Here is a 15,552-nt window from a genome sequence, read left to right as displayed (position 1 = left end):
TGCCTGTGGCACTAGGTGAGAGTTCGGTGATTCTTAGGGGCTGGACGAGGGTTTGTTATGACACCAGGACCAGCCCAAGACCAGGAGATGGGAAGAGCCAAGTGTGAGACCCTGGTGTGTCTGTGGGGATAGGGAGGGGGCATCTCCTGCCTGGCACAAGAAGCTCCAGACCCCAGAGAAGCTAGGCAGGAGAATTGTGAGCAAAATACTCTGTTGGTTGCTTCCCTCCCTCCTCCTTGTGCCCTAGAAGAGGAGTCGTGCCCCGAACATTCCTCTTATCAGTGTGAGCTCTGGGGGAGGGAAGGACAAGCCAGGGCAGGAAGAACTTTCTCTCTACTGGGCTTAGATGCTGGGTGTGGGCCAGGGAGGGAGGGGGATGGTGCTGAGTGGAGGGTTAGGTACAAACTGAGGGATCTGCAGTGGCCCCACACCAAGCTGGCTCACCAGAGGCGCCTCTATTCCCTTGGGCCAGGTAGGAGCGCACCGTGTGTGTGTGCGTGTCCGGCTGCTGTGTTCTCCTGTGAGTAACTTTCCTTCCCTTCTCTGGGCCAGTAAATCATTGGTGACGGTGCCATAGGACTGGCTGCAGGCACTGGGTTTGCTTTCGGCCGGGAGGTGCCAGTGACTTGGGGCAAATGCTCCTTTGGGATGGGCAGAAACCAGAGTGTTGGGGGAATTGGGGAGGGAGCAGGCTGTCTCTCACTCAGGGTGTCCTGCTGGGGTGGGGGGAGGAGGGTTCCCTTGAATTTATTTCTCCCTATGTGTAGAATAAATGTTGTTGTGTGCACCAAGGCAGGTGCAGATGTGCACCACCCATAGAAACACAGGCTGCTGCCTGGGGTGGGGGGATGGGGGGAGGCTCTGCTAATCACCTGGGCAGCACCTGAATCTCTCCTGAGTGGCTGCTAAAGTGCTCAGCTTACAGGGAACATTGGTGGGGGGCCCATGAGCAACCCCAGCCCATGTCCACACCCCCGCCCAGGGCAGGTGGAGTCTGAGGCTCCCTACAACTGCCCCTGTGGTCCTTACCCCATTCACATTACAGTAAGAGCTGGCTGGGCAGTGGGGGGCATCCATGGACCCTCCATGTGCCCTGGGCAGGGGCTGCTAGGACCGGTCCATCAGCCAGGGGCAGCTTTTGAGCCCCCCCATCCCCAGGTGGATGGTCCTGTGATGGCCCCAGCTGCATTGGCATCTCAGGGCTTCTCCTCTCTGGGCAGGGCTCCAGCTTCTGGCCAGGGTGGGGCGGGGGCAGAGCGCAGGGGGAATGGGGAGGGGCAGGGGCGTCTGGGAAGAAGAGGCCAGGCCAGACCTGTCCACATTCAACACTGGGGGGGGGCCCTTGGCCTCCTGTTCTGGGCCCCCCCCCCGGGGGATGGGCAAAGGCAGAGGTTGCTCATTGTGACAGGAGTGTCCTGTATCCATGGCAACATTGCACCCCCTGACCTAGGGGCTAGCGACATGTGGGGTGGGGCAGGGATGGGCAACAGCAGGTGGGGCTGGTAATGTCTCAGCTCCCAGCCCTGGAGCAAAGGCTGGAGAGAGGCAGGAGGGGAAACTGACAGATGCACCTCCCCATCCCCACCTGTACCCCTGGGCCAGTGAGTGGGGAGAGGGGCCCCACTGGGGTGGGAATGTCCCAGCTCCCAGCGCACTGTCCAGGGGGCTGCAGGGTGCAGTGACCAGCAGAATCAGCAAAGGGCAGGAGGCAGGTGTGATACCAGCTCCCAGTAGCAACCCCCACAGCAGGGAGTCCTGGGGGGCAGAGGAACTGGGGGGGGGGTTCCTACAGCCCGGGGCAGGTTAATTGACTCCACAAGAACCCACAGGAGCAGGAGCCATCGCCCCGCAGCTCCATGGCCCGCAGGGGGGAGCAGCTGCGAAGCCAGGCACACGCGTGGGGCAAAGAGCCCAGAGATCGCAGGGCGCTAGGACCCAGGGGGCGTCGGGCGGAGCAGCGGGGACACAGGCGGGGACTTGCAGGCGCCCTCGCTCCTCGCAGCCCCTGGGGAGAAGGGGAACCGGCGGGGGGAGAGTGTGAAGGGGCAGGGCTGTGGGCCTTTGGGGCGCGGGGAATCGGGGCGGGGAATAATTGTGGGGCTGGGTGCAGAGTTGGGGGAGGGCGGGTGCGAAGGGGGCGGGGCTGTGGGCCTGTGGGGCGCGGGGAATCGGGGCGGGGATAATTCTGGGGCTGGGTGAAGAGTTGGGGGGGGCAGGCTGAGCAGCCGAGCCCGGAGCAGGGAGGGAGCCTTGGAAACGGGTGTGAAATGGACCCAGCCCCCTTTGTAAACTCCCCCAAACTGCCCCCTTCACCGGGGGGGGCAGGAAAGTACCGCACCGCTCGCGCCATATCTCCCCCAGCCCAGAGCCTGCCCCCAGCTCCTGCCCCACACTCTGCACCCCCAGCCCCTCCCGCACCAGAGCTCCCAGAGCCCAGCCCCGCCCCCTGCACCCCGATGTCCTGGCCCCGCCCCCTGATGTGTGACCCCCCCCCAAGCCGCGCTGGCTGCGGCCCCTGCAAACGCCCCCCCCCTCGCGTGGGTCCGGCCCGGCGGCTGCCCCAACCCCGCCCCCATCTCGGCCCCGCCCCGCATGTAACAATGGGGGGCGGGGTTTCGTCACAGCCGGGCTGGGGAGGCAGCGCCACGTGCCGGGGGGCTGGGCTGGCGCGCGCTGCTGTTCGGCTCCCGCCAGTCGACATGCGGGGTCTCCTCCACCCACCCAGCGCGTGCCGATACTGACACGTGACCAGCCCCCACCCCCTCCCGCCTCAGTGCTGGTCGGTCTGAGGGGCGGGGCTGGGGCTGCAGGGACCCGCGGGGACACTCTCCGGGAAGGAATGAACAAACACTCAAACTATCTTACCCATTACCAAGATAGCTTCCCCAATTATCACCTCTAATACCATTAGCTCACAGACATTCCACTCTCCCCACCTCTAATATCATCAATTCACAGACACTTACCTTCCTTCCTCCCTCCCACCCCCCCCCCCCCCGCATTCCCCTCCTGTTCTGAAATGTGATTTGTCCTTTTCATATGTGTTCATTTTTTTTAATTGTATCCTTTGGTATATATGGTTGTGACTATTTTCTTCCACTATTTGATCTGAGGAAATGGGTCTAGCCCACGAAAACTCATCACCTAATAAACCATCTTGTTGGTCTTTAAAGTGCTACATTATCCTGCATTTTGCTTCTGTTGCTTTAGTCCTTATGGGTATGTCTACACTACCCCGCTAGTTCGAACTAGCGGGGTAATGTAGGCATACCGCACTTGCAAATGAAGCCCGGGATTTGAATTTCCCGGGCTTCATTTGCATAAGCGGGGCTCCACCATTTTTAAATCCCCGCTCGTTCGAACCCTGTGCTGCGCGGCTACATGCGGCACGAACTAGGAAGTTCGAACTAGGCTCCTCGTGGAATGAGGAGTAACGGTAGTTCGAACTAGGAAGCCTAGTTCGAACTACCTAGTTCGTGCCGCATGTAGGCGCGCGGCACAGGGTTATGCAAATGAAGCCCGGGAAATTCAAATTCAAATCCCGGGCTTCATTTGCAAGTGTGGTATGCCTACATTACCCTCCTAGTTCAAACTAGGAGGCTAGTGTAGACATACCCCCAGTGAGTTAGAGCCCAGCTCTGCCCCCAGCTCCCTGCCCCACCCCCCGATGTGCTGACTCCCTGGCTGCCTGTGGGCTGTTTGCGTTGGCCTCTTCTCTCGGTAGCCAGGGCTCAGCCAAGACTGAGACTGGCACATTCCAGCCAGGGGCTGTCCAGGAACAGCAGCCCATGCTGGGCTGCAATGAGAACAGCGGCGAGGCCTCTCCCAACCCAGAGTGACGGGGACACAGGGTGGTCACCTTGCACTGACCAGGGACCAGAGTGACCAGGTGTCCAATTTGAGACCAGGGCCCACAGTGCGCAGGGGGAGGGGGTGGGGATTCTGGGATGATCAGGGGCAGGGCGTGGGGGTGTGAAAAGGAAGTAGGATTCCCATGGGTGGGGGCCAAGGAGAAGGGGAAGGGGGCTGGACAGGAAGCAGGGGCCAGGGGTGGTGGTCACAGGGCCAAGAGCACAGCAGGATGGGTAGCAGGCTGGGGTCCCAAAGGGGCAGTCAGGGACCTTGGAGTACAGGGGCTCAGTAGGACTTGGGGATCTCGGGGGCAGTCGGAGGGTGCAGGGGGGATTGGCTAGAGGGTGGGGCCCCAGGGAGTCAGGGGGAGGGACCATGATAAGCCTGGCTCTTTGGGGAGGGGAACAGCCTCCCCCCCCCAGCTCTCCATAGTTTCCGTACCCGACGTGGCTCACAAGCCAGAAGTTTGCCCACCCCTGGACTAGCCTTGCTCAGAGCTCAGCAGGTGGCTGCTCAGGGCTGTGTGGGGTGCCCCTCCCCAGCTGCCACCTGGCCCCCTTCTCGTTTTTGTCGTGTGCTGGGGCACGAGTTAAGGCACATGCGTCTGTTGCCCCTTTGCCAGCACCCAGGAGTTTGGGGTCTGTGAATCCGCATCTCAGAGTGCGGGGACAGGCAGAGACACAGTGGGTGAGATGGGACAGGAGGTTGGATAGGGAGGGAGGCAGTGAGGGGGTGAGGAAGGGGGTAGAATAGGGAGGGAGAAGAAGTGAGGAAGGTGGGGCAGGAGGTGGGATGAGTAGTGAGGGAGTGGGGCAGGAGGTGGGAGGAGGAGTGACTCAGCGGGGGTGGGAAGGGGCCACGCTTCTGAACACTCCAGTGGTGCTAGTTCAGGGCTTGGAAAACTTTTAGGTCCAAGGGCCATGCTGGGAACAGAAATTGAGGGGCGGGGCAGGTAGAGAAGCCTGAGAGAGGCTGTACCCCCCCACAAGCCAAACATGGCCTGACGCATCCCCCTATCCTTCCCTCCGCACTCCAGGCCCCCCACCCAACTCCCATCTGCTCCCCACATCCAAGGACACTCCTGCCCTTGGCCTCATGACTGCACCACGCCGAGCAGTGGGGCTGGCATTGGGGCAATCTCGCCAGCCAGTCTCTGGGGGAATGGGCGGGGGGCAGAAGAGAGGGGCCGGGGTGCCTCCCTGGGAGCCTCGCCAATGGCCAGCCCTGCTCGCCGCACTGCACAGGAGAAGTTCCTGCCCAGCCCTGGCCCAGTCGATGGGGCCGTACTTGTGGGCAGGCAGTGGGTAGCACATTCCCCACCCCCCAATTGTCCTAATGCAAAGAGCCAGACATGCCAGCTCAGGGGCTGCCCACAGGCTGTGCAGGGCCTGGCAGGGAGCCTGAAGAACCGCAAACCAGACATTCCACAGCCCGGCCAGCGGTGCTGCCTGACGCTTCCAGGAGCCTGTTGGGCCAGGGGCTTCCTGTCCTAAACCAGACACCTGCCTCCCTCATCCCTCCCCCCACCCTTGCCCTGCCCCCATCCCCTCACAACACTCCTCCACCACCCTCATAACTTCTGCCCCCAGCTACGGAGACCCTGCCTCAGTTTCCCCACCCGGCAGAGACAGAAGGAGATGAGGATCCTGCACCCCAGGAGCTAATCCGGGGGCTGAAAGCTCTCAGGTGGGCCCCACTCCCTCCTCTGCCCACTCCAGGTGTGTGAGGCTCCAGCCTAATTCCTTGGCCCAGGGTGCAGCGAGGGTGACTGGGCCCCGGTCAGCCAGTGGTCAGGGCAGTGAGTGGTGTGTGTGTGTGTGTGTGTTATACACCCGAGACTTCAACTGCTGGGACTGGGGTCCCTTCACAGCAGGCAACCTGGAGAAGGTTGATGGGTGCCCCAAGAAGTTTACAGGGAGAGCTTATTAAACCTCAGATTTTTATTGCTAGGATACACGATCCCTTCGCAGCGGGTAGCCTAGGGAGGCTGAGAGATGCCCCAATGGCTCTGTCCTCTGGAAGCGACATGATCCAATGCTAAAGCTTTCCCTGTATCTGTCCCTTATGACCGGCTGGAATTCTTTTGTTTTTGTTTGGTTCAGGTACAGCAGCATGGGTTAAAGTCAGAAACTTGACATGCACTGGCTTATTTGCAGGAGAAAGAAGAAAGAAAATAGAGAAAACTTGGTTCAATATATATATATATATATATATATATATATATATATATATATATATATATATATATATATATATAAAGTGAATGAGGGCACCAACTTATTTTCACTTTAATTTACGCAGCGGTCCGAAAGCAAACCGCGGGGATTTGATTGACAGAAAAATGGTTTCTCGGGGCTTTATAAATGGCCGCCCAATTTATAAATGAAGCAAAATGGCTGTTGCACCTTTGATTGACAAGCTAATGATTTTCCTGTGGTCTGATTGGATAATTGCTGACTGCTAGTTTCCAATGAAACAAAATGGCCACTCGGAGTGCTTCCATTAAGGAGGAAGTTTTCTTAAGTGTGATTGACAGACTAACAAGATACCGGCATTTACATAGAAGGGAACAGGGGTTCTAATAGAAGTTAAGTGTTTATTGCAGTTTACAGATAGATACAAAGACTCCCGGCAGTTTGATTGACAAGTTAATTGGGTTCCACAGTTTATAGCTAAGTGACCTTACCAAAGGCAGTTTTACAATAGAGATGAAGCAGTTTGACTTAAACTGTAATAGAGGAACTAAACTTATAACATAGTAACAATTAAAGTGTACACATAAAGAAACACATTGCAGGTATAATTCTCACCCCTGCATTCCAGACTTGGCGTGGCCAGCGTCTTTCCCTCAATCCCTCGGGAAGAAGTAGGGTGAGGTTGGGCATCCCACGGACCTCGGGAGACAATCAATACCTGCCAGCAGGTGTAGGTGATTGGAGCTCAAATGGGGTGGGCTACTAAAGCCCTCTTTATACCCCTTGGGTCATGTAGGCTTCTTCCTGGTCTCAAGTGGCCAATTAGGAAAAATGGCTTTGAATGCCAAGTTTCCCACGAAGGGTGCAAAGCATAATTCACACCTGGGAAAGTGTGGACAATAGGCACTTCTGGTATGTGATGGGCAAAGATTCCTCTCCTGGGACAGTGCGGGCGTGTCAATTACTGGTACTAACCATCAGGGTGGCGGGAGGCCCTGGGTCGTCAGCTAGCCCATTTACTGTCTGGTTTCTATTTATAGTAGAGTCAGGGACAGGCAGCACATCTGTGTTCTCAGGGCATCAAAGGCTGACTGCCTTTCTCTTGCTCTCTGGGGAGGGGAGAGGGGGGAGGAGGAACAAGATGGGGATCATGTCTGGCTACAGGCCTCTGGCCCCAGGAGAGGGGTTCCTAGGCTGAGTTCAGCACCTGTCTATTGCAGCAGGGAATTAGTCACCAAGCTCCATGAGAGCCAGGACTTAGGTCACATGCTCTGTGGGGGGCTCCCGTTGGCTGGCTCCGGTGGCTCCCTGCTCGCACGCTGGTGTGTGTGGGGCCCATTCTGAGGGGGTGTCTCTCCCGTTTCCTTACCCAGGGAGCTCATGGGCCCAGCTCAAGCTGGGTGGGTCCCGGCGCGTCCTGTGACTGGGCAGGCGCTGGTCAGTGAGGTGCCTGGCGATTGGTCTCAGCCCCTCAGGGCTGGTGTATGTGGCCCCCAGGCCTTTCCTCCCAGCTGCGCAGGGGTTTTATTTCCCTTCTGTAGCCTCTGGGGAGCCCGGCGCCGGCACGACTCTGGCGCAGACACAGCGAGGGGAAGGCGGGCGGGGACGTGACTGAAATAGGAGCAGCGGGCAGGGGGCTCAGGTGTGGGGCCTGCACAGACACTTTGTGCTGATGGGGTATCAGTGGGTGTAGACCTGATATGCAGGGACATTGTGATGCTGCCTCCTCCTCCCCCCGTCCAGATGCCAGCTCCTGCCCAGGCCCCAAACCTCCCTGGACACTGGCACATGCCAGCCGGCAGCCAGTTGGCTCCCTGGGGTGTCCATGTGGTTAAAACAGGCCTTGGACTGGCAGAGACAGGGCTGGGAAATACTCTGGGAAATACTGGGGGGTGGCTGTCGGTGCTGACCCCTGGGACTGGCTGTGCCTGTGGCGCTGGGCGAGGATTCGGTGTTTCTCAGAGGCTGGATGAGGGTTTGTTGTGACACTGGGAGCAGCCCAAGGCCAGGAGAGGGGCACAGCCAAGTGTGAGACCCTGGTGTGTCCAGGGGACAGGGGAGGGGGCATCTCCTGCCTGGCACAGGGAGCTCCAGACACCAGACAAGCTAGCCTGGAGCATAAGACTCTGTTGGCTGCTCCCCTCCTCTGCCTGCCCTTGAAGAGGAGCCGGCCCCAAACCCTCTTATCAGTGTGAGCTCTGGGGGAGGGAAGAACGAGCCAGGGCAGAAAGAACTTTCTCTCTCCCAGGCTTAGACACTGGGGGTAGGGCAGGAAGGGAGGGGTATGGCTGTCAGAGGAGGGTTGAGCACAAACTGAGAGATCTGCAGCTGGTGGGCTGGTGCTACAGAACGCACCGAGCTGGTTCACCAGAGGCGCCTCTATTCCTTTGGGCCAGGCAGGAGTGCGCCGTGTGCATGTGCCTGTTTCCGGCTGCTGCGTTCGCCCTGTGAGTAACTCTCCTTCCCTTCTCTGGGCCAGTAAATCATTGGTGATGGTGCCATAGGACTGGCTGCAGGCGCTGGGTTTGCTTTCAGCCAGGAGGTGCCCGTGACTTGGGGCAAATGCTCCTTTGGGACGGGCAGAAACCAGAGCGTTGTGGAGCTTGGGGAGGGAGCAGGCTATCTGTCACTCAGGCTGTCCTGCTAGGGCAGGGGCAGGGTTCCCTCAAATGTATTTCCATATATGTGCGGAATAAATGTTGTTCTATGCACTAAGGCAGGTGCAGATGTGCACCACTAAAACCCAGGCAGCTGGCTGTGGGGACTCTGCTGATCAGCTGGGCAGCACCTGAATTGCTCCTGAGTGGCTGCCCAAGCACTCAGCTTACAGGGAACACTGGAGGGGGGCCCATGAGCAGCCCCATCCCATGTCCCCGCCCCCAGCCAGAGCACGTGGAAAGTCTGAGGCTCCACTCAACTGCCCCTGTGGTTCTTACCCCATTCAAATCACAGTAAGGGTATGTCTACACTACCCCCCTAGTTCGAACTAGGGGGGTAATGTATGCATACCGAACTTGCTAATGAAGCCCGAGATTTGAATTTCCCGGGCTTCATTAGCATAAAGCCGGCGCCGCCATTTTTAAAAGCCGGCTAGGGCGAACCCCGTGCCGCACGGCTACACGCGGCACGGACTAGATAGTTCGGATTAGGCTTCTAATCTAAACTATCTGTACACCTCGTAGAATGAGGTCCCGAGGCCCCGAGGGTTATGGGCAAAGGCAGAGGTCGCTCATTGTGACAGGCGTATCCCATATCCGTCAGAACATTGCACCCCTGCCCTAGGGGCTGGTGACCAGTGTGTGGGGTGGGGCAGAGTGGGGCAGCAGCACATGAGGCCCACCCATCCCTGGAGGAAAAGCTGGAGAGAGGCAGGAGGGGAAACTAACAGACCCCCCCCCCCCCCAGCCTGTGTCCCTGGGCCAGAGGGGAGAGGGACCGCACTGGGGTGGGAATGTCCCAGGTCCCAGCGCGGCCCAGGGGCTGTGGGGCTGGAAACAAGAGAAGTAACAAAGGGGGCGGTCAGGTGTGATACCAGCCCCCAGCAGCAACAGGCCAGCACAGAATCACGGGGGGGGGGGGGGTTGCTATTGGGGGAATGGCGGTTCCCACATCTGGGGGTGGGTCAATCCAACTCCACAGGAACCCAGAGGAGCTGGAGCCATTGCCCCGCAGCTCCATGGCCCGTGGGGGGGGGGGGGCAGCCAGGGACACACGTGGGGCAGAGCCCAGGAGCCAGGCAGAGAAGCCAGGGTATGTTTACACTACAAAGTTAATTTGAACTAACAGACGTTAGTTCAAATTAACTTTGATATGCGCTACACATACAAACGGCTAGTTTGAACTTAATTCGAACTAGCGGAGCGCTTAATTTGAACTAGGTAAACCTCATTCCACGAGGACTAACGCCTAGTTTGAATTAAGTAGTTTGAATTAAGGGCTCTGTAGCCACTTAATTCGAACTAGTGGGAGGCTAGCCCTTCCCAGCTTTCCCTGGTGGCCACTCTGGCTAACACCAGGGAAACTCTTCTGCCCCACTCCCGGCCCCGGAGCCCTTAAAGGGCCACGGTCTGGCTTCAGTGTTTGTGCCAGTTGCAAGCCTGCCAGCACCCAGCCAGCAGACCCTGCACCTGGCACTCCTGAGCCAGTCACCCGTTGCCACCCAGCCCTCTGCCTCTTCCCAGGACCAGGCTGGTGGCTCACAGGAGCCTGCCCGGGTCCGCAAGAGGCAGGCGCCCGCCTGGTCAAGTGCGGAGATCGTGGACCTCATCAAGGTTTGGGGGGAGGCCTCCAATGTCCACGATCTCCGCACTAGCCACAGGAACGCAGCTGTCTACAGCCGCATGGCTGACAGCCTGGCCGCCAGAGGATACCTGCGGACCCGGGAGCAGGTCCGCTGTAAAATCAAGGACCTGTGGCAGTCCTACTCCAGGGCATGCCAGCCAGGGGCCAACCCAGAGGCCTACCCCCACTTTCAGGCCCTGGACCGCATCCTGGGGGCTTACGCTGTCCATGCCCCCCGGATGGTGATCGACCCTGGGGCAGAGGGACCTGTCCCGGACATGGAGGAGGAGAAGCAGGAGGACGCCAAGAGCCAGGAGCCTGCAAGGAGCCTGCCTAAGACCCAGGACCCCCGAGGCACCCCACAGAGCACATCGCCTGTGTCATCTGAGGCCGGGGAGGCCTCCACATGTGAGTACCATCATGCTCCCCTTATGTGTATGGCGGGGTGGTCAGAGAGGGAGCCCAGGGACCATGCACCTGGGCCTTGCCCACCATGGAGCAGCAGCTGGGTGTCATGCAGGGGCCCTGGCCTTGTAGAGTGGGGCTGGGTTTCACCCACCTTGTCCCCAGGGAGAATTGACCGCTGCTCTTCTTTCACCACAGCCGCAGCACCTGGGACTGCAGCACGCACCCCTCCCCCGCAACAGTCACCCGCACCCGGGCCAGCAGGCATGCCAGGAACCAGGAGGAGTACCAGCGGCAGTGCCTGAGGTTCCTGGATCACCAGCTCCGCACCCAGGACCACTGGGTCCGGGAGGACCTGCAGCTGTGGCAGCGGAGTTTGGAGGCACTGGAGGAGCAGGGCCGTGCCCTCAGAGGCCACCTCCAGACCCTGGTGGACAGGTTCCTGCCTCCTCCTGCACCGACCCCTGCGGCCGTCCCAGTTCTCGCTCCTCCTCCCACTCCTGCTCCCCCTCCCGCTTCCTCCGCACCCCCTGTCCCTCCTGCCCCACCCTCCACACCCAATCCCCCCCGACACCCCCACACCTGCAGTGCTGCGAGACAGGAGAGCCAGCAGGACTCCTATGCCTGAGCTTTCCCTTCCCTTCCTCCCCTTCCTCCCCCTTTCCAGCTCCTACCTCCCAGGTTTCCCCTCTCCTCTCCCACACTCACTCCTCCCTCCCCCCACCCCAGTTATGTAAAATAAAATGAGATTTTGATTGTTAAAACAGGTGTCTTTATTTGACATTAGGAAGGGGGGTTAGGGAGGGGAAGGAGGGAAGGGTGGAAGAAGGCCCCAGTGGGGCATGCAGGGAGAGTTCAGTCCTCCTCCTCCACCTGGAAGCTCTCCCGCAGTGCTTCCCGGATCCGGACGGCCCCCCGCTGGGCTTCCCAGATGGCGGCGGTGCAGGGCTGAGCATAGTGGCCAGTCATGAGGTCAGCCTCAGCCATCCAAGCTGGCAGGAAAGCCTCCCCCTTCCTCTCACACAAATTGTGCAGCACACAACATGCTGCCACCACGGGAGGGATATTGTGCTCGGCGAGGTCAAGGCGGGTGAGGAAGCACCTAAATCGTGCTTTCAATTGTCCGAAGGCCCCCTCCACCACGATGCGGGCCCTGGTGAGCCTGGCATTGAAGGCCTGGCAGGAGGGGTTGAGGTGCCCTGTGTAGGGCTTCATGAGCCAGGGCTGTAGGGGGTAGGCCCTGACGTGGCGGTCGGGGAAGAAGGTCCTGGCCTGCAGCCTCTGGCACACGGAGGAGTTCCAGTACACCCGTGCATTGTGTCCCTTGCTGGACCAGCCCACATTAATGTCTGTGAACTGTCTCCGGTGATCACACACGGCCTGCAGAAGCACGGAGAAGTACCCCTTTCGGTTGATGTACTGGGAGGCCTGGTGTTCAGGGGCACGGATGGGGATGTGTGTCCTGTCGATGGCCCCTCCCCGCAGTTGGGGAAGCCGAGGGCGCCGAAGCCCCGGATGACGGCGTCCGGGTCAGCAAGGCGGACCACCCTGCGGAGCAGCACCCGGTTGATGGCCTTGACCACCTGCAGAGGGACACAGCAAACTGCGAATCACTGGGGCGCCCAGGTGGCTGGGACTGTTCGTGCCCTGGCACTGCCCCGCGCCCAACTCCCAGAAGCAACCCCCGCGGGCAGCATGTAGTACGGCTGGGACAGACCGACCCCTCCGGTGCAGGGCACTTTCGCCTCCTCCCCTCCATTTTCCCTGGGGCAGCCCATCCCCTCCTTGCAGTCCCCCTCCCCCTCAGCCCAGTGGCCGGTGAGAACCATACCTGTATGAGCACTGCTCCGACGGTGGATCTCCCCACGCCGAACTGGTTCCCGACGGATCGGTAGCTGTCCAGCGTGGAGAGCTTCCAGAGGACGATGGCCACACGCTTCTGGAGGGGGATGGCAGGCCTCATCTGAGTGTCCCTTCTGCGCAGAGCAGGGGCGAGCCACTCGCAGAGCTCCAGGAAGGTGTCCCTCTTCATCCTGAAGTTCTGGGTCCACTATCTGTCTCCCCAGCGCTCCAGGATGATGGGGTCCCACCAGTCCCTGCTGGTGTCCAGACGCCAGATGCGGCAGGCACGCCGGCGTCTGGGTGCTGCTGCGGCTCCTTCACGGCCTCCAGGGAGGCCAGGCGGAGAGGCAGGGGGCTGACGTGCACCAGATGGTGCCAGGCAGCCTCCAGCCATTGCTGGCAGGCTTGCAGCAGCAAGTCCAAAAACTGCACCAGAAAGCCCAGGGCGAGCTCTGGCTCCATGTTGCCAACTGCGATGGCGTCTCCAAAGGGAAGCACTGACACAGACAGGCGCAGAGAAAAAATGCTTTGCTGTTGTCACGTTGCTGGATCTTGAGGGGAGCAGCCAGATCACTGATGCACCCATAGGTGGGAGTGTTGGCCCCAAAAATGGTATAGGAGGGGGCCATGTGAGGTATTGAATAGAAACTTATTATCTGATAATCCTATGTATGCTGTTCTTGTGTTTGTATAATGTTTGTGTGTGCAAATATGAGCATGTACTTGTATGGACACTGAAGATTTCCCTGCATGTGGTTAAGCATTGGGCAGGGCCGAGCCTGTGGACATGCTAATTACTGAGGCCCTGTGGAACAATGGCTCTCAATGGGCTATGGACACACCCAAAGAATGGGGGCTGTCACCTGAGAGCAGCCAGCAGGAAACACAGAGATTGGCCTCTGACCAGGTGACCTGCTACATACAAGAAGAGGCCAGGAAGGAGGTATAAAGAGGCCATGTGGTCGATGCCATTTTGTTCTCAGCTCAGCACTTCATCCCAGAGGCAGCACTGCAGGGATCGAAGAGCCCGGAAGACCTGTGAACCCATCCTGACCCTAGGATGTGCAACAAGAACTTTTAAACCAGCAGCTGTAACATCTCTGCTAGAGCCTGCATCGAGGATTGGGGGTATGTCTACACTACAAATTTAGTTCGAACTAATGTCCGTTAGTTCGAACTAACTTTCCTAGGCGCTACACTAGCGCTCTGTTAGTTCAAACTTAATTCGAACTAACGGAGCGCTTAGTTCGAACTAGGTAAACCTCATTTTACGAGGATTAAGCCTAGTTCGAACTACCTAGTTCGAATTAAGGGCTGTGTAGACCCTTAATTCAAACTAGTGGGAGGCTAAGACTTCCCAGGTTTCCCTGGTGGCCACTCTGGCCAACACCAGGGAAACTCTATTGCCCCCCTCCCGGCCCCGGAGCCCTTAAAGGGGCACGGGCTGGCTACACAATTTGTGCCAGTTGCAAGGCCACACCATGAGCCAGCCACCCGAGGACACCCAGCCCTCCACTGCTCCCCAGGACCAGCCTGGCGGCTCCGAGGAGCCTGCCCGGGGGCGCAAAAGGCAGGCGCCCGCTTGGTCAAGTGCGGAGATCATGGACCTCATCAAGGTTTGGGGGGAAACCTCCAATGTCCACAATCTCCGCACTAGCCACAGGAACACGGCCGTCTATGGCCGCATGGCTGCCAGCCTGGCTGCCAGGGGCCACTAGCGCAGCCGGGAGCAGGCCCGGTGCAAAATTAAGGACCTGCGGCAGTCCTACTCCCGGGCCTGCCAGCCAGGGGCCGACCCGGAGGCCTGCCCCCACTTCCACGCCCTGGACCGCCTTCTGGGGGCTCATGCCGTCCCTGCCCCCCCGGGACGTGATAGACCCCGGGGCAGAGGGCCCGCTCCTGGAGACGGAGGAGGAGGAGGAGGAGGGCTCTAAGAGCCAGGAGCCTGCCGCCAGCCTGCCCAGGACCCGGGACCCCCGAGGCACCCCACAGAGCCGTTCGCCTGTGTTGTCCGAGGCTGGGGAGGCATCCACCTGTGAGTACCATCGTGTTCCCCTTATGTGTACGGGGGGCTGGGGCGAGAGGGAGCCCCGGGACCGTGCGCCTGGGCCTTGCCCACCAAGGAGCAGCAGCTGGGGATCCTGCAGGGGCCCTGGCCTTGCAGAGGGGAGCTGGGTTTCACACACCTGGGCCCCTGGGGTAATTGACCGCTGGTCTTGTTGCACCACAGCTGCAGCACCTGGGCCTGCAGGGTGCACCACACTGCCTGCAGCAGCTGCCCGTGCCCGGGCAAGCAGGAGAGCCAGGAACGAGGAGGAGTACCAAAGGCGGCACCTCCGGTTCATGGACCACCAGCTCCGCACCCAGGACCACTGGGTCCAGGAGGACCTGAGGCTGCGCCGGAGGAGTCTGGAGGCCCTGGAGGAGCAGGGCCGTGCCCTGCGAGGCCACCTCCAGAGCCTGCTCGACCGCTTCCCATTTCCTCCTCCCCCTGCTCCTCCTGCTCCCCCTTCTCCTCCTGCTCCCCCTGCTCCTCTTTCTCCCCCTCCTGCTCCCGCTCCTGCTTCCTCCACACCCCCTGTCCCTCCTGCCCCCCCCCCACAACCATTTCCCACCGACGCCCCCGGACCCGCAGTGTGGCGAGACGGGAGAGGCAGCCGGACTCCCACCACTGAGCTTTCCTTTCCCTTCCTCCCTTCCCTCCCCTTCCAGCTCCCTCGTCCCAGATTTCCCCCTCCCCTCTCTCACCCTCCCCCCTCTCTCCCCCCACCCCACTTATGTTAAATAAACAGACGTTTTTGTTTGAAAAACAGGTGTCTTTATTTTACAGTAGATAGGGAGGGGAAAGGGGAAGGGGGGTAGGGTGGAAGAAGGCCCCAGTGGGGCATGCAAGGGAGAGGTCAGTCCTCCTCCTCCACCAGGAAGCTCTCCCGCAGGGCTTCCCGGATCCGGACGGCCCCCTGCTGGGCTTCCCGGA

General features: G+C 59.8%; 1 long non-coding RNA gene across 2 annotated transcripts; it reads left to right on the top strand.

Moving 5' to 3' along the window:
• The first annotated feature begins 441 nt into the window (after window positions 1-441).
• Window positions 442-15,304, top strand: LOC142821649 (uncharacterized). 2 transcript variants are annotated; one of them, XR_012898336.1, is made up of 3 exons: window positions 442-520; window positions 10,523-10,736; window positions 10,932-15,304. It is a non-coding gene; the product is annotated as an uncharacterized LOC142821649 (long non-coding RNA). The 2 variants fall into 2 exon arrangements; XR_012898337.1 differs by lacking the exon at window positions 442-520 and adding an exon at window positions 7,196-8,494.
• The last annotated feature ends 248 nt before the right edge of the window (window positions 15,305-15,552 follow it).

This window comes from Pelodiscus sinensis, chromosome 31, assembly GCF_049634645.1.
Source record: "Pelodiscus sinensis isolate JC-2024 chromosome 31, ASM4963464v1, whole genome shotgun sequence".
NCBI lineage: Eukaryota > Metazoa > Chordata > Testudines > Trionychidae > Pelodiscus > Pelodiscus sinensis.
The sequence above is the reverse complement of the archived record's forward strand: the minus strand, read 5'-3'. Positions and strand labels throughout refer to the sequence as shown.